The sequence below is a fragment of the Panthera tigris genome, chromosome X (assembly GCF_018350195.1).
Source record: "Panthera tigris isolate Pti1 chromosome X, P.tigris_Pti1_mat1.1, whole genome shotgun sequence".
Lineage (NCBI taxonomy): Eukaryota > Metazoa > Chordata > Mammalia > Carnivora > Felidae > Panthera > Panthera tigris.
In genome coordinates this window covers 41,122,473-41,141,960 of record NC_056677.1, presented here as the reverse complement: position 1 = coordinate 41,141,960, position 19,488 = coordinate 41,122,473, and the positions used below count along the sequence as shown (strand labels likewise).

Below are 19,488 nucleotides of genomic sequence, written 5' to 3'. Positions count from 1 at the left end.
TGTAAAATTTGCTGCACTCCCTCTAAATCCGCTGTGGAGTCATTAAATTTTTAGAGGAGTATGTGACAGACTGAGATGAGTCAAATCGCAAACAGCCCCTTCCGGGCAGCATTTCTTTCAACACGTGTGGACCAAAGCCCACCATACGTGCAGCTGGCACTCAGCCGCTTTTGTTTCCTTCCTCTTATAAAACTCCCCAGGCTCCAGGAAACTCTGGGCTGGGCTGTTCTCCCTGTGGGCAGCAGTCTACATAAAGTACCCATTCCGTTACCCTGTGTGTCCTGAAGTTTTGCAAGTTGGACAATGGACTTCTCAATAATTCATGGATTAAAAGGGGGGGGGGATTTACAAATGAGCACTTGAAACCGAACACGGATGGAAATAAATCAAAACTCGGATCTTTGGTACTTTTTAGCCTTAATGCTTATATAGGGAGGCCAGGAAGGTCGATGCCTCGATTTTTTTAAACTGGAGGAAATGCCCCACCACTGATGTCACAGGTCCCGCAATTAGTCGCTCCGCAGACACTTGGTCCCTGGCGCTAAATCACCTCCGCTCCCCGCGCCCAGAGTGGTTAAACTCTCGCTGCGGGCGACTTCCGCTTCCTGGCCTAAATCTGACACGTACTATTCCCCCCACCCCGTGGGAACCACCCAGGGTCGGTGACAGTCGAGGAGCCCGGCGATGCCCTCAGCCGACGGGGCGGACAGAAGCGCCGGCAGGTGGGCATGTCGCGGCGCCCCGGGCCGTCCGGGGCCTTTTCCGTTCCCCCGAGCGGGGGAGCCGGGGCGGAGGCCGGGGCGGGGGCGGGGGCGGGCCGATCTCTGGGCCTGCCGCTCCGCGGTGTCTTGCCAGCGGGGACGGGGCGGCGGGAGACGGAGTGTGGCCCAGCGGCTTTTGAAGACGCCGCGGCTCCCCCCCCCCCGGGGGGATGCGGCCCGAGGGCGGGGCCCCCTGAGCGCTGGGCAGGGCCTGCGCCCGGGCGGCCGCCGGGGAGGATGCGGCCCCGCGGCGGGAGGAGTCCCGGCGGCCCAGCGCGCGCTCCGGCCGGCTCGCTCTCCCCGGCAGATCCCGCAGGGGTGGATCGGGCCTGGGACCCGGCGGCCCCGCGACCGAAATGACCACCCTTCCAAGATGGCGACTCCCGTAGAGACACTCCCGAGGGGACAGCCATGTTAGTTGCCTGACAAAGTCACTAAAGAACACTTGAAAGCCCGCCTCTCCTCCGACACGCGCACACGCGCTGGCACCTCGCGAGTGCACCCCGTGGGGTTGCGGGCGGCCGGCCGCTCCCAAGCTGACACTGAGCATGTGCACGGGGAAGTCCAGACACGGAAGAGTCCCTCAGAGGTAGTTTCAACACTTAGGGGCCCGGGACGGAGTGTAACAGAGGCGGCACAGTTGGGCCAGTAAAGCAATTGATATGATTATGAGGCTGTTACGACATGGATTTCGTAAGCAGTGATGGTACTCTTTAGGGCCAGTGATGATGAGGCTTCTCTGAGGTCCCTAGGGAGGAGGTGTGTAGAGGGAGTGACAAGGGTTTGGGGGTGAGTGATGGGGTCAACGGGGAAAATGGGTAGTCTGTGGGATGAGTGATGGGAGAACTGTGGGGTGACTTGGCAGGTCTATGAGGTGAGCGATGAGGAGTCTACGGGGTGAGTGGTGACGACTCTCACAGGTCACTGAGGGGGTCTGTAGAGTAAGTGATGGAGGTCTGTGGAACAATGATGGGAGTTCTGAGGGGTAAGTCATAGCGGGTTGGTGGGGTAAGTGATAGGGGGTCTGCAAGATGACTGATTGGAGTTCAATGGGTGAGTGATGAGGGCCTTTAGGGAGTAATGAAATGGTCTGTGGAGTAAATGGTGGAGAGTTTGTGGGGTGAGTATTGAAGAATCAATGAATGAATGAATGATTCCGACCGTGAGGTGAGTGTTGCATGGTCTATGAGGTGTGTGATGGGATTTATTGAGTGGATGGTCAAGGTTTCTGTGGTGTCATTGATGCATTTATTTGGGACTAGTGACAGAGGGGCCAAGGGAATCAGATATGATGCTTCATGGAGTCAGTCAGTGATAGGTGGTCTGAAACTGACATGGGATTGTTTCAGAACCCCACTTTGACTTTGTTGGGCCTCCTGTATCTTTTTCTTCTAAGTCATTAATGTCTCTCCTTGGTTTCATTATTTATCTTCTTTGGTTTTTTTTTTTTTTTCTTTCACGCGTCTTTTTAAATTCCTGACTTGAATGCTTATCTCGTTAACATTCAATCATTTTCTTTTATAATATAAGCATTAAGTTGATGAATTTTCCCCTAAGAACACTTTAGCTCCATGTAACGCATTTTGATGTGTAACATTTTCACTGTAGTTTACTTCTAACGTTTTCTGATTTGTGTTGCAGTTTTCTCTCTGACCCTCATATTTAGGTAGGAGATTTCAGTTTCCCCAAGAGTTGACATTTTGGTTATTGATTTCTAAACTATACTCAAAGGGCTCATTCTAATATCGTCTCCTACACTGAATATTGCTGCTTTTCTTCATTTTCCCCATTCTGAGGGCCAAACAGAATGGTATTTGTCTTTAGTTTCGTAAAGTAAATGGTACCTAGTATCTTGTTTTACTTTGATGTGCATTTTCCTGGCAACTAGTGGTTGAATATCTTCTCGTATTTATTGGCCATTGAAATGTATTTTTAATGTTTTTTTTTTTTGAGAGAAAGACAGAGAGTTAGTGGGGAAGGGGCAGAAAGAAAGGGAGAGAGAACCCAAGCAGGGTCCATGCCATCAGCACAGAGCCCAATGCAGGACCCCATCCCACCAACTGTGACATCATGACTTGAGCCAGAATCAAGACTCAGACGCTTAACTGACTGAGCCACCCAGGTGCCCCAAAATCTATTTTTTTAAAGTTTTCATATTCCTTGCTCTTTTTTCCCTTCAGGTGGTTTGTCTTTCTAATTTGTGAATATTAACCTTCTGTCATTTACTGTGATTTTTTTCCCCTCGATCTCTCTTTATATCTTGATTTTTGAAAGATGTCTTCACATAGAAAAAAATAATCATCTGATTAGAGCTCTCTTTTTCCTTTTCATATTATGAGTATCTTGTCTTGCCTACTGAGTTCTTCCTGCTTTGTGCTTCCATAAATACATGCCTTAAAAAAATAAATATATATATGCCTTAAATTTAACATTTTTATTGTTTTAATTTTTAAAGTTAAATTTCAATCAAACCGAAATTTGGTGTGTGATGTGAGATGAGATCAGTGTTTGTATCTTCCATTTGGATAGGAAATTTGCCAGCACCAATCATTAAAGGAATATACTTTTCTAACTCAATTAAATGCCTCTTTTGTCACAAATTTTTTTTTTATTTTTTTAAATAATTTATTATTATTATTATTTTAATGTTTATTTGTTTTTGAGACAGAGAGGCAGAGCATGAGCAGGGGAGGGACAGAGAGAGAGAGGGAGACACAGAATCCGAAGCAGGCTCCAGGCTCCGAGCTGTCAGCACAGAGCCTGATGTGGGGCTCGAACCCATGAACCACAGGATCATGACCTGAACGGAAGTCGGACGCCCAACCGACTGAGCCACCCAGGTGCCCCTGTCACAAAAACTTTTAAATGTATATCACTGTTTCTGAGCTCTATTTTTCCTTCTGATATATGTATCTACTCCCTTTCAAAAAATTGTATTGACTTTAGAAATACTTTAATAGCCAACAGTGCTAGTCCCCTCACTGTTCTTTTTCTTTCTTTCTTTTTTGGTTGTTTTCTTTGGTATTCTTAGCATTTATTCTTCCGTTTGAATGTTAAGACCATTTTATTTTGTTTCAAAATGACCATTAAAGCTATAGTATTTTATAGTTTTCTTCTTATAGACCCAGCACCTTTTTCTTAAAAAAAAAATTACATTCTTAGATATTTTACATTTGTTTTTGTCACCAGGGTGAAGAGCATATTTTTTCTATTTCCATAGGAAAAAAAAAATCTGTCAATTTTTCTTTTTCTTTTTTGTATTTTATTTCTTATCCAATGCAATCATTAGATTCTCATGTGAATTCTAGTTGCTTTTTATAGTCTCTTCGTTTTCCTAGATAGAATATCAGTCCATCCAATTAACAATGATACTCTCTCTTCCTTCCAAATATTTATGCAGATTACCTTGCCTTCTCTTACACTAGCCAGAGCTTTTGGAACAATGTTAAATGATACTTGATAGAGGGAATCCCTATTTTGTTACTAATTTGAAAGTGAAAGGTGTTCATTCATTCATTTATTCATTCACTCAACAGTTATTGAGTACACATTTGTGTACAAGTTTTTGTATGGACATACATTTTCATGTCTCTTGGGAGTGGAACTCATTAAGTGTTGAGTGAATGAATGGGAGTGGCATTGCCAAACTGTTTTTCAAAATGGCTGTGCCATTTTACACCCCACTGGGAATGTATGAAGGTTCCAATTAGTCTCACCCTCACCAACACTTGTTACTGTATTCTTTTATTCTACTGTGTTTTTTTAAGATTTATTTATTTTTGAGAGAGAGCACACGTTGGGAAGGGGCAGAGAGAGAGGGTGACAGAAGATCTGAAGTAGGCTCTGTGCTGACAGCAGTGAGCCCGATGTGGGGCTTGAACTCACGAACCGTGAGATCATGACCTGAGCTGGAGTCCCAGATGCTCAACCTACTGAGCCACCCAGGCACCCCTTTCTTCTTTTATTCTAGCCATCCTAGTGGGTGTGAAGTGGTATCTCATTGTGGTTTTGATTTCTATGTCTCTAATGACTACTGATATTGAATACCTTTTCGTGTGTGCAATGGACTGAATGTTTGGGTCCCCCCCAAAACTCATATGTTGAAATCCTAATTCCCAATGTGATGGTATTAGGAGATTAGGCCTTTGGGAAATGATTAGGTCATAAGGGTGGAGCTCTCATGATGGGATTAGCACCCTTATAAAAGAGACCCCAGAGAGTCCTTTCCCCCTTTTTGCCATGTGAGGACACAGCAAGAAGATGGCCATCTATGAACCAAGAAGCAGTTCTCACCAGATACCAGATCTACTGATGCTTTGATCTTGGACTTCCCCATCTCCAGCACTGTGAGAAATGTTTGTTGTTTAAACTGCCCAGTCTGTGGTAGTTCATTATAGCAGCCCGTAATCACTGACCATGTGTTTTTTGCCCATTTGTGTATCTTCTTTGAAGGAATATCAGTTCAAATCCTTTACCTATTAGTAATTGAGTGATTTGATCTTTTTTATTATTGAGTTGTAAGCATTCTTTATATATTCTGGATGCAAGTCCCTTGTCAGCTATGTGACTTGCATTTGTTTTCTCCCATCTTGTGGGTATCTTTTCACTTTCTTGGTGGTTGACTTTGTAGCACGAATTATTTAATTATATTGGGGCGCTCGTCTAAAATCAATTGACTGTAAATATAAGGGTTTATTTCTGAATTCCCAATTCCATTTCATTTATTTATATGTCTACCCTTCTGCCAATACCACACTGTATTGATTTGTGTAGCTTTGTAGTAAGATTTTTTAAAATGTTTTATTTATCTTTAAGAGAGCAAAAGCAGAGGAGGTGCAGAGAGAGAGGGAGACAGAGGATTTGAAGTGGGCTCTGTGCTGAACAGGAGATCATGACCTGAGCCAAAGTCGGACGCTCAACGGACTAAGCCACCCAGGCGCTCCTGTAGTAAGTTTTGAGATAGGGAAATGTGTGTCCTCCAATTATGTTCTTATTCAATATTTTGGCTATTCAGGGTCCCTTGCGTTTCCATATGAATTTTAAGATCCACTTATCACCCTCTGTACAAATTCCAGCTTGGATTTTGACAGGGGCCATGTTGTACCTGAACATCGTTTTGAAGAATATTACCATCCTAATGATATTAAGTCTTATGATCTGGGCATTCTTTAGCCTAATGTTTTCTGGTGACTTTTTGGTAGCCATTATAATATTTAAGTAGCTTTTTATGTTCCCATTTTAATTTGTATTTTTATTAGGAATGGCTCCCGAATTGTGTCAGATGCTTTTTTTAAAAATGTTTTTTTTCTTTTTTTTTTTTAATTTTTTTTTTTTAACGTTTATTTATTTTTGAGACAGAGAGAGACAGAGCATGAACGGGGGAGGGTCAGAGAGAGGGAGACACAGAATCTGAAACGGGCTCCAGGCTCTGAGCTGTTAGCACAGAGCCCGACGCGGGGCTCGAACTCACGGACCGCGAGATCATGACCTGAGCCGAAGTCGGCCGCTTAACCGACTGAGCCACCCAGGCGCCCCTAAAAATGTTTTTTTAAATGTTTATTCTTGTGAGAGAGAGACAGCATGAGCAGGGGAGGGGCAGAGAGAGAGAGAGAGGAGACACAGAATCCGAAGCAGGCTCCAGGCTCGGACCTGTCAGCACAGAGCCCGACGCAGGGCTTGAACTCACCGCGAGATCATGACCTGGGCTGAAGTTGGACGCTTAACTGACTGAACCACCCCAGGCGCGCCCAGATGCTTTTTGATGTTACTAGTCTTATGGTGTTGTTCTCTTTAATTGACTGTTGTAATGAATTATACTGATATGTAGTGTGGCCCCATCTTTGACTTCCTGGGATAATTCTGTTTGGTTAGGAGGAATTTTTCTTATGAGACATGGTTGGATTTGAGTTAGTAATATTTTATTTAAAAATTTTGCCACTAGAAGAAAACTGTTTATACTTTTCTTGCCTTTGTACTATATTTGCATGTGTCGATATTAAGGTTCTGCCACTTTTTAACAAGAATCCAAGAGATTTATATCTTTTTATATGTTAAAATGGCATAGAGATTATTTTCTTTAAGGTTCAGCCATTTTCTTTGTCCATTCATCCATGCATGGACACGTGGGTTGCTTCCATATCTTGGCTATCGTAAATAATGCTTCAGTAAACATAGGGGTGCATATATCTTTTTGAATTAGTGTTTTCATTTTCTTTGAGTATATACCCAGTAGTGGAATTACCAAATCATATGGTATTTCTGTTTTTCAGTTTTTTGCGGAATCTCCATACTGTTACCACAGTGACTGCACCAATATACATTCAGCACTGGTCTTTTAAAATCCGAAAATTGTAATTATTTTCTTTTCTCTGGTTACTGGTCTTAACAGCCTTTGGGGGCGGGGGGATTAATTTCGGTAGTTTATGTTTGCTGGGGATTTTATATTCTCATAGAGCTGCGTGTGATACATTATTTTGTTCACTCCCACCTTATTCTTCTCCATTAATACTGCTTTCGCTATTCTAGGGGCTGTGCCTTTCCATCGAAATTCTAGAATATGCTTGTCTGTGGATGTTGAACATATTCTCTGGTGCTTATTTGTGCCCCCTGTATCGTGTTTGGTGAAATCTCTTCATGTCTTTGGCCCATTTTCTAACTGGATTGTTTTGTTCCTTCGGTATTGAATTTTGAGAATCCTTCATACGTTGCAGTTATGAGTCTTTGCCAGATACTTTCTCAAAGTCTGTAGCTTGTCATTTCATCCTCCTCACAGTGTCTTTTGCTACAGTTTTTAATCTGGTGAAATCAAATATATGTGCATTTTCTCTTATTGATCATGTTTTTGGTGTCGTATCTAAGACGTCTCACTAAGCCTTAAGTCCTGATGATTTCCCCCCACGTTGTCTTTTAACACATTGACAGTTTTACATTGTGCATTTGAATCTATGATCCATTTCAGGTTAATTTTTTATGAAGTGTGACATTTCAATCGAGATTCATTTTGTTTTTTCCTTATGAATGATCCAGTTACTCCGGCACCATTTGTTGAAAAGACCTTCCTTCATCCATTGAATTGTTTCTGCGCCTTTGTAAAAAAAAAAAAAAGTTGGCTCTACTTGTGTGGGGCTATTTCTGGGTTCTCTCTTCAGTTTCACTGATGTGTGTGTCTGCCCTTCATCAGTACCACATTGTCTTGAATCCTGTAGTTAAATAAAATGTCTTGAAATCAGGTAGATTGATTTCTCCTGTTTCTTTGTCAGAAATGTTTTAGCTATTGTAGATCCTTTGTCCTCCCACATAAATTTTTTTTTAATTTTTTTTTAACGTTTATTTATTTTTGAGACAGAGAGAGACACAGCATGAACGGGGGAGGGGCAGAGAGAGAGGGAGACACAGAATCGGAAGCAGGCTCCAGGCTCTGAGCCGTCAGCCCAGAGCCCGACGCGGGGCTCGAACTCACGGACCGCGAGATCGTGACCTGAGCTGAAGTCGGACGCTCAACCGACTGAGCCACCCAGGCGCCCCGTGTCCTCCCACATAAATTTAAGAATACCTTTGCCCAGGGGCTCCTGGGTGTCTCAGTCAGTTGAGCGTCTGACTCTTGGTTTTGGCTCGGGTCGTGATGTCATGGTTTGTGGGTTCAAGCCCCACGTTGCGCTCTGTGCTCACAGTGCAGAGCCTGGTTGGGGTTCTTTCTCCCCCTCTCTCTCTCCCCCTCCCCTGCTTGTGCTCGCTCTCTGTCTCTCTCAAAATAAATAAATAAACATTTTTTAAAAAGAGGGGCTCCTGGGTGGCTCAGTCAGTGAAGCATTCATCTTTGGCTCAGGCCTTGATCTCACGTTTTGTGAGTTCGAGCCCCACATTGGGCTCTGTGCTGACAGCTTGGAGCCTAGAGCCTGCTTCGGATACTGTGTCTCCCTCTCTCTCTATCCCTCTCCTGCTCACACTCTGTTTCTCTGTCTCAAAAATAAATAAATGTTAAAAAATTTTTAAAAGAAAACAATAACTTTGCCTATGTCTACAAAAACTTCTTGTCGAGATTTTAATAGGAATTCTATTAAGTCTGTATGTCAACTTGTGGAGAATTGATATTTTTACTATGTTAAGGCTGCCAAACCATAAACACAGTAGCTCTCTCCATTTATTTAGATCTCTGTTGATTTCTTACATCAACATTCTCTAGTTTTCAGCATGCGAGCCCTATACATGTTTTGTTACATTTACACCTAAATATTTCATTTTCTGAGTGATGTAAATTATTGTATTTATTTGTTTCATCATGTTCATTTGTAGTATATAAAAGTACAGCTGATTTTTGTGTATTGTTCTTGTGTCCCATAACCTTGTTGAAGTCATTACTTCTAGAAGTTTTTGTGTAAGTTCCTAGGGATTTTCTATCAGGACCATCATAGTATCTGCAAATAGGGTCAGTATTATTTCTTCCTTTTCAATCCGTATGCCTTTTATTCCTTTTTCTTGCTTTATTGCACTGGCTAGAATTTTCATTACTATATTGAATAAGAGTGGTGAGGGGCACCTGGGTGGCTCAATCAGTTGAGCATCCGACTTCAGCTCAGGTCATGATCTCATAGTTCATGAGTTTGAGCTCCTCATTGGGCTCTGTGCTGACAGCTCAGAGCCTGGAGCCTGCTTCAGATTCGGTGTCTCCCTGTCTCTCTGCCCCTCCCCTACTCACACTCTGTCTCTCTCTCTCTCTCAAAAATAAACATAAAAAATTTTTTAATTAAAAACAAAAGTGGTAATAGTCAACATATTTGCATTGTTCCTGATATTAGGGGACATTCGGTCTCTCACTATTAAATATGATGTTAGTTATAGTTTTTTTTGTAGGTCTTTTTTTATCAAGTTGACAAAGTTTCCTTTTATTCCAAGGTTCTAAGAGTTTTTCTTTTTTTTTTTTTTTTTGTCATGAATGGGTGTTAGATTTTGTCAAAATCTTTTTCGGCATTGATTGATATGATCATGTGATTTTTTCTTCTTTGGCTTGTTAATATGGTAGATTACATTGATTAATTTTCAAATATTGAGTTCATCTTGCATTCCTGCAATACCCCCCCTTGGTCACGGTGTACAATTCTCTTTGTATATCGCTGAATTATATTTGCTAATATTTTGTTAAGAATTTTTGCATCTATGTTCATGAAGGATATTGGTCTGTAGTTTTTTTTAAGACTTTTTTGGTTAGGTAATAGAATAATTCATCAAGAAACATCCTATTTTCAAATACAGCTGATGACAGAATGCAAAATTTGCTATGCAAACCAGGTATAAACCCAGTGGGAAAACATTAACACATCAACAGTGTCTTTTTTGTACTCTTTGTCTCATTTTGGTATCAGGCTTTAGGGAATGAGTTAAGAATTCTCTCTTCTATTTTCTGGAAGAGATGGAGTGGGACTGATGTTAATTCTTTTTGAGAAGTTTGTGGAAATCTCCAGTGAAACCATTTTAGCCTAGACATTTCTTTTTTCTTTTTAATTTTTTTATTTTTGAGAGAGAGAGCGCACGAGCAAGGGAGAGAGAGAGAGAGAGACAGAGACAGAGAAATAGAGAATCTTAGGCAGGCTCCACACATGTGGAGCCTGATGTGGGGCTCAATCCCACAACCCTGGCATCATGACCTGAGCTGAAATCGAGAGTCGGATGCTCAACTAAGTGAGCCACCCAGGCACCCCAGGTACCTATTTCAAGCATTATTTTTAAAATCACAAATTCAGTTTCCTTAATAGTTACGAGGCTATTCAAATGAACTATTTCATAGTGGAAGAGTTGTGGTAGTTTGTACTTTCCGAGGAATTAGTCCATTTCATATAAGTTGTCAAATTTATTATTGTATTTCTTTATTATTCTTTTGATGTCTTCAGGGTCTATAGTGATATCCCCTATTTCCTTCCTAATATTAATCATTTGTGTCTCTGACTTTTTCGTTATCAATATTAATAGAGGTTTGTTTATTTTATTATTCTTTTTGGAAAACCAGCCTATGATTGATTGTTTTTCTCTATTGTTTTTCTGTTTTCAGTGTCCTTGATTCCTGCTCCTATTTTATTATTTCTTTTCTGCTGTTGGCTTTGGGTTTGCTTTGTTCTTCTTTTCTAATTTCTTTTTTTTTTTTTTCGGATTTTATTTCTGAGTACTCTCTACACCCAACATGGGGCTCTAACTCACGACCCTGAGCTCAAGAGTTGCATGCTCTACCGACTGAGCCAGCCAGGCACCCCTTCTTTTCTAATTTCTTGAGATGAGGGTTTAGATTACTGACTTGAGGCTTTTTCTCTTTTTACTTGTAAACATTTAGTGCCATAAATTTCACTTACAGCACTCCTTTAGTTTATGGAGCAGTGTCTTGGGCACTGGTTATCAATCCCAGGGGAGGACTCCAAACACTTCTGCCCACTGCACTTTGGTATCAGAGTCACCAAGGAAAACACAACACAGTCAAGCATGGAATGGAACAATGCTTTACTCACACGGAGAAGAGACAGAGCGAGATCAGCATCAGGAGTGTGCATTCTTTTCTCATAGCTAGCAGGTCCCCTCGCAGCCAAACGGCAAATAAGCATCGGAAGAGATCCTTCACTCCATTAGTTAGCAAGGAAATAGAAATTAAACTAAACTTAGATACAATTCACACACCTCTCATGTCACAGTGGAAGCACCTCACCCCCTCCCTTGCAGAGTCTGAAATACTGAAAGCTGGGGGCCATTGATGTACAAAAGTTCAGCAGAAAGAAATAGCACACACTGGGGCACCTGGGTGGCTCAATCAGTTGGGACTTTGGCTCAGGTCATGATCTCACCGTTGTGGGTTGGAGTCCCGCATCGGGCTCTCTGTGCTGACAGCTCGGAGCCTGGACCCTGCTTCGGATTCTGTGTCTCAGTCTCTCTCTGCCCGTCCCCTGCTCATGCTCTGTCTCTTGTCTCTCTTTCTCTCAAAAATAAACAAACATATAAAAAATTTTTAAAAAAGGAACAGCACACACTCAGTCTGAAGTAGGGAAAAATATTCCCACACAAGGCAATAAACCCAACACAGGCTATGTGAGCTCTTTGTCTTTTGGGAAGGAAGTGTTCTAGGCCCAAGGTCAATGCTTAGGTCATCAAGTAGGGATTAAAAGATTATATGCCTGAGATTGTATCCTACAAATTTTGATATGTGGTATTTTCATTTTTATTTAGTCCCATGTATTTTTTTCTTTCTTTTTTTTTTTTAATTTAATGTTTATTTAATTTTGAGAGAGAGAGAGACAGAGCATGAACGGGGGGGAGGGCCAGAGAGAGGGAGACACAGAATCTGAAGCGGGCTCCAGGCTCTGAGCTGTCAGCCCAGAGCCCGACGCGGGGCTTGAACTCACGAACCGCGAGATCATGACCTGAGCCGAAGTCGGCCGCTCAACCGACTGAGCCACCCAGGCGCCCCCCATGTATTTTTTAAAAATTTCCCTTGAGACAGGGCACCTGAGTGACTCAGTCGGTTAAGCGTCCAGCTTCGGCTCAGGTCGTGATCTCACGGTTCATGAGTTCGAGCCCTGCGTCGGGCTCTGGGCTGACAGCTCAGAGCCTGGAGCCCGCTTCAGATTCTGTGTCTCCCTCTGTCTGCCCCTCTGCTGCTTGCACTCTGTCTCTCGCATTGTCTCAAAAATAAATAAACATTAAAAAAAATTTTTTTTTAAGTTTCCCTTGAGACTTCCTCTTTGGCCTGTGGTTTATTTAGAAGATGTTGTTGAGTTTCTGAGTGTTTGGGGATTTTCCTGTTCCTTTTTGTTTTGATTACTGGTTTCACTCCATTGTTGTCAGTGAGCATACTATGTGTGATTTCAATTCTTCTACAGTTGTTGAGGTTTGTCATGTTGTCTAGGATATGGTCTTTATGGTCTATTTTCTGTGGACATTTAAAAAGAATGTATATTCTGCTACTGTTGGGTGGAATGTTCTATAAATGTTGCTCAGATCCTGTCGGTTGATGGTGTTCATGAATTCTTTTTTTAACCTTGCTGATTTTCTGTCCAGTTGTTCTGTCAGTTGCCGAAGGAAGGGTATTGAAGCCTCCAACTATAATTGTGACTTTTGTCTATTTCTCCTTTCAGTTTCATCAAATTTTGCTTCATATATTTTGCAATTCTATTGCATGGTGTATACACACTTAAAATTGCTATGTCTTCTTGGCGGATTGACCCTTTTATCGTTATGTAATGTCTCTGTATGTCCCTGGTAATTTTCTTTACTCTGAAGTCTACTACTCTATCCAATATTAATAAGTTCACTCCTGCTTCCTTTTAATCAATGTTTGCATGATACAGCTTTCCTTTTCAATTTTTATTATTTTATTTTTTTTCAAATTTTTATTTAAACTCTAGTTAGTTCAACCTACATATATCATCATATTTGAAGCACATTTCTTGTAGGCAGTACATAATTGGGTCACGATTTTTTATTTTTTATTTTTTTATTTTAGAGAGAGAGAGAAAGAGCTCCACACTCAGCATGGAGCCCAATACGGAGCTTGATCCCACAGCACTGGGATCATGACCTGAGCCTGAGCTGAAATCAAGAGTCGAACACTCCACTGACTGAGCCACCCAGGTGCCCCTGGATCATGATTTTTTAAATTGAATCTGCCAATTTCTGTCTCTAATTAGTGCATTTATACCATTTACACTTTATATAACTATTTATATGTTAAGGTTGGAGCCTGTCATATTTTGTGTTTTCTGTTTGTTCTCTCTGTTTTTGTTTTCTCCTTTATTTTTCCCCTTTCTTTGGGGTATATGGGCATTTTGAAGAATTCCATTTTGATTATCTAGTATTTTCAGGAGGATCTCCTTATGGAGCTTTTTTTTTGCCAGATGTTTTATGTATTGTGTAATATATACACAACTTATCAATGTCTATTGGTATCATTTTACCACTTTCAGCGAAGTGTGGAGATCTTCCTTACCCCTTTTCTCTTTATCCTCCCCTATTCATTGTCTTAATATAATTGTCTTATATATTTCCTTTATATGCATTGAGCACCACATTAGATGGGGTTATAATGTTTGCTTCAACTGTCAAACCTATTTTAGAAAACTTAAGAGAAGGAAAGCATATTATATTTACCTATATTTTTTGCTCTTTCCATATTCTTTCTTCCTTACTGATGGTCCATTTTCTTTTATCATTTCCTTTCTGGTTAGAGAACTTCCTATAGCCATTCTTTTTTGGTAAGCCTGCTGGTAATAAATTCCTACTTTTCCTTGACCTGAAAATGTCTCAATACTTCTTTCATTCCTGAAGGATATCTTCTATGGGCATGGGATGCTAGGCTAACAAGTCTTTCCTTTTAGCACTTGAAACATGTTGTTCGGGGCGCCTGGGTAGCTCAGTCGGTTGGGCATCTGACTTCAGCTCCCGTCATGATCTTGTGGTTCGTGGGTTCAAGCCCCGCATCAGGCTCTGTGCTGACAGCTCGGAGCCTGGAGCCTGCTTCTGATTCGGTGTCTCCCTCTGTCTCTCTGCCCCTTCCCCACTCATGCTCTGTCTCTGTTTGTCTCTGTCTGTCTTTCTCTCTCTCTCTCTGAAAATAAATAAACATTAAAAAAAATTTTTTTAAAGGAAAGATGTTGTGCCATTTACTTCTGGTCCTAAATGGCACCTTCTTCCAATAGAGGGTTGTTTCGTCTACATTGAAAATCTACTGTTTAGTGTGGCCACCTTCCTTATCTGAGCTAGAGCTTCTGGATAATTTGCTGCAGCTTCTATATCAGCACCCACTGCTTTGCCTACACTTGTATGTTATGGAGGTGGCTTCCTTCCTTAAAATGCATGAACCGACCTCTGCCAGCATCAAACTTTTTTTCTGCAACTTCCTCACCTCTCTCAGCCTTCAGAGAATTGAAAGGAGTGAGTGCCTTGCTGGGGATTAGGCTTTGGCTTAAGGGAGTGTTGTGGCTGGTTATATGGAGGTGGCTTGCGGCACCCCAAAACCATTATTATAATAGTAACGTCCAAGGTCACTGGCCACAGGTCACCACAATAAATATAAGAATAGTGCAAAGGTTTGAAATATTACGAGAACTATATTACCAAAACGTGACACAGAGACACGAAGTGAGCAAATGCCTATATTTCTTCGCTGAGGTTTTCTATTGTCTCATTTGTGTTAGGCATTCTTCATAATTGCCCAGTGAAGTGTGTTTACGATGGCTGCTCTAAAATCCTTGTCAGGCAGTTCTGGCATCTGTTGGGGTTTCAGTGTTGGCATCTGCTCAGTAATCTTTCCTCCTTCCAGCTGAGGTGTTCCCGGTTCTTGGTATGACATCTGATGTTTCATCGTGTCTAGGACATGTGGGTATTAAATTAAGAGGCTCTGGAATTCATTTAACTCTCATGTTTTCACAGGCGTCCTTTGACAGACCTCCGTTGGGTGAAGGGAGATGTCAGCTCATTACTCCACTTGGCTTCTTTGCGGTAGGCGGGGGGTGTCCCTTATATTGCCCGGTTGGGGTAGGAGTTCATGCTTCCCCCTAGGCCTCTGCTGATGCCACCCTGACTGGGAGGGAGATAGGTGCCTTGTCACTGCTTCCCATTTGATGCCCCTTGACATTGTTGGCAGAAGTGGCCTAGTTACTGCTGAGCCTTGGTGACAGCTCTAGTAGGCCTCCTCTGACATCACTCAGTGGGGAGAAGGGAGGACACTGTGTTAGCTCTGGGTGAGGATGGGAGCCCAGACTCCTCACATTGTCTCCACTGTCACCAACGGGTGGGAGAGGAAGAGGCAGTGGTTATTATTGCCCAGCAAGGCAGAAAGCTCCAGCACCCTAATGGGCTTTCTCTGATACCGCCTTGGCAGGGGGCAAGGGTTGTTGGGCTGGGGGTACTGTAAGAAGTTACAGTTTGTCAAGGGTGGGAATATGGGCTCTCCACTTGGCCTTTGCTGTTAGTGATGGTGGTGGGACCCCAGTGTTTTCTGTGGTGCTTGGCTTGAGTAGAGCCATCATTGTCTGAAAGTTTTCTATCTTCCTAGACTGCCTCTTCCCTGGTCCTTTGACTAGAGAGAGCAGGCTTTTCTTTGGGCACTTTTTGTCTGCACCCATTGGCCTTTCTAGGTTGCTGGCTTCTCTAGCACCAAGTCTAGGATATCTGAGGCTAAAAGAAAACCCTGTACTGCCACATCGTTTTTGGGGTCTCAGGATCCCTAGCCAATATGCCTTCTTCATTTCTTTCAGAATCTTCCTATGTTTTATATATGATGTCCACACTTGTTAGTTGTATGTAGCAGAAAAAACAGTTAAACATATCTACTCCATCTCCACAAGAGGAAGTCTCCATAATTATGATTTTTAAGACTTCATGTGGTTTTGGGGTACCTGGGTGGCTCAGTTGGTTGAGCATCCGACTCTTGATTTTGGCTCAGGTCATGATCCCAGGATTGTAGGATTGAGCCCCGCATTGGGCTCTGTGCTGACTGAGCATGGAACCTGCTTGGGATTCTCTCCCTCCCTCTCCCTCTGCCCCTCTCTCTGACTCGTGCTCTCTCTCTAAAAAAAAAAAAAGACTTCATGTGAGTTCATGCGTCTGTGCTAGTTTTATTTGTATATATTGAATGACCACTAAAGGTTTATGCAAAGGTTTACATCCTTCTTTATTGTATATTTTATTATTAAAAATGGCCCCCTTTGTTAATGTATTGAGCACTTTGGGCTTAATTTCCACCTCAATCATCATATTTCTAGATGTGCTTGCATTTTCTTGCACTTGCCTGGTGTGTCATATGTTTTTTAAATGTTTAATTATAATACAGAAAACTGCACAGATTATGCACATTTAGCTTGATGATTTTTTAACAGACTGAGCGAACACGCACAACCACCACCTAGATTAAGAAATAGAACGTGACTAGCACCCAGAAGACACCCCCTTGTGTTCCTTTCCAATCCCCAACCTCCTCCCAACGGGGGACCAATATCCTGCCTTCTAGCGGCAATAGAATGGTTTTACATGTTTTCGAAAGTTATATAAACACAATCGTACAGTGTTGACTCATAGCTCTTTTGGGTCTGGCTTCTTTGGCCGATGCATCAGATGAGATTCATGTGTGTTGTCTGTAGTCACTTGTTCATTCCTGTTGCTGTATAGTACTTCCTTGTATGACTGTAAGACCACTTATTTATCTAGTCTGATGTTGATGGGCGTTTGCCTAATTTTCAGGTTTGAATAAAGCCATCCTGAACATATCCTGTCTTTCAGTGAACATGTGTTCGCATTTCTCGGGAGTACACTCCTAGGAGGATATTGCCTATGTTCAGCTTTCGTAGATAATACCACACCCAACAGCTCTGCAAAGTGTTTGTACTCTTTTGTGCTCCTTAAAAACAACTTACGGGTTTCCGCCCCTCGTATCCTCACCGGGTCTCTTGGTTATTTGCCATCGTTTTCGTTTTAGCCATTTCTGGTGGGCATGAAGGCATGTCTGATTGCAGTTTATATTTCCTTGCTAACTAATGAAGTTGAGCATCTTTTCCTCGGCTTACTCGCCACTCGGGTATCTTCTTCGGGAAGTTCCTGTTCCTTTTGCTCTTTTCCTCTGGCTCCTATTGGTTTCTAGGAATTCCTGATACATTTGAGACATGAATTGTTTGTCAGATACAGGTATTGCAGTTAACTTCCCCCACTGTGGGATTTGCCTTTACACTCAAAGTTTTGGGGTTTTTTAAAATTTTTATTTATTTTTGAGAGAGAGAGACTATGTGTGAGCAGGGGAGGAGCAGAAAGAGAAGGAGACACAGAATCCGAAGCAGGCTCCAGGCTCCGAGCCATCAGCACAGAGCCTGACGCAGGGCTGGAACTCACGAACCGCGAGATCATGACCTGAGCCGAAGTCGGCCGCTTAACCGACTGAGCCACCCAGGCGCCCCTACACTCTTAATTTCATCTTCTGATGAACAGAGGTCTTTAATGTTAGTGTAGTCTAATTTAATAACCTCTTATTCTACCAGATAGCAAAACCTGATATGAGGCACATTAATTAAGACACGGTAGTGCTGTTCCAAGAATAGACAAATAGACCAATGGAAATACAGAGTTCAGGAATGAACCTCCACATATACAGTCACAGAGCAACATTGCAGAGCAGTGGAGAAAGGGTAGTCTTTTCAATAAGCCACGCTGGATCACCTTGATATCCATGTGGAAGAAATGAATCTTGACCCTAACACATACCATGCACCAAAACCCTTCCCGAGAGGACTATAAATCTAAATGTGAAAGAACAATAAAAATTAAGAAAACATGGGACATCTTTATGACCCTGAGGTAGGCAAAGCTTTCCTAACTAAGACATAATGAGTGCTGACCATAACAGAAAGAATGATAAATAGCACGGCATGTTTCTGTCCAGTGCTTCATCTCACATCTTTGTCTTTTTTATTTAGATGTGTGGCGACTGTATTTTTGTTTTGTTAACCGGTCCCATCGTCTTTACCTTTTATGGCAGGATTCAGCTCATTCAGTTTAGTTGAATTGTAACGTATTAAATTTCAGGGCGCCTGGGTGGCTCAGTCAGTTAAGTGTCCAGCTCTTGGTCTCGGCTCAGGTCATGATCCCACGGTTTGTGAATCTGAGCCCTACATCGGGCTCTGTGCTGATGGTATGGAGCCTGCTTCAGATTCTGTCTGTCCTTCTCTCTGCCCCTACCCTGCCTGTGCTCACTCTCTCTCTCTCTCAAATTAAAAAAAAATAATTTGGGGCGCCTGGGTGGCTCAGTCAGTTGAGCATCCTATTTTGGCTCAGGTCATGATCTCACCGCTTGCGAGTTCGAGCCCCATGTCGGGCTCTGTGCTGACAGCTCAGAGCCTGGAGCCTGCTTCGGATTCTGTGTCTCCGTCCCTCTCTGCCCCTCTCCTGCTCGCACTCTGTCTCCCTCTCTCAAAAATAAATAAATATTTAAAAAAATTTAATAAAAAATAATTTTTAAAAGGTCTTAATATCTTGGGCTTCTGATAGTTTGGAGTTTTGATTATTTTTATCAATTTCTGCTAGTAGTTGCCTTCACCTCTCTTACAGGTATGATGATCTATATTTTCTCTATTACTAGATCCAATAATGTTGTACTAGTATTTGGATCTACTAATAGAGGTATGTGATTGATTGGCCTTCCCCTCCTCATTTCACTCAGTAGATTTTTCCAGGGTATTTTAAAATTTCCAGTTAGTAATGATCTTATTTATTCAAAATGCCCAATTACATTATTTTTCTTTATTCAGATATAACTGTGTATTATGAGAATCATTTCTCAAGACTGCTTTCCTCTGATTTTGAGGTTTCTGCTACTATTCAGTTTATAATTGTTTAGACTACTCCCTGGAGTATTCTCCTGAGATAGGAATATTGGCATAATGCTGTAGATGCTTTTGTGTCTAAAATCGTCTTTTGCGCTGACAGAAGAATGGTATTGAACTAGGATGGGTTTAAAATTCTCGGATCTCAGCCCTTTTCTCTCAATAATTTGTAGATGTTTTCTTCTAATATGATTCCTATTGGTGCCAATAAAAAGTCTAGTGCCATTGTGAGCCCTTTCCGTTGTAAATAATGTGTTGTTTCTTCCTGGAAGTGTTTTGGGTTTGCTTTTTATCCTTTAAATTCAGTGCCAAATCAGATATGGGGTTGATTTGGTTCCTCTGGGAGTCCAGGATTGGGGGGATTTCTGTGGGGGAGGATCAATGAGTTA

At 42.0% G+C, this 19,488-nt stretch overlaps 1 protein-coding gene across 5 annotated transcripts in view; it reads left to right on the top strand.

The window, feature by feature from the left end:
• The first annotated feature begins 372 nt into the window (after positions 1-372).
• Positions 373-19,488, top strand: part of ZNF41 (zinc finger protein 41) — a 45,871-nt gene continuing 26,755 nt past the window's right edge. For 2 of the 5 annotated variants that reach the window (XM_007081605.3, XM_015537317.2), the window contains exon 1: positions 373-722. The gene's annotated coding sequence lies outside the window, so the exon portion shown is untranslated. The other 3 variants (XM_042974561.1, XM_007081607.3, XM_007081606.3) reach the window with 3 other exon arrangements.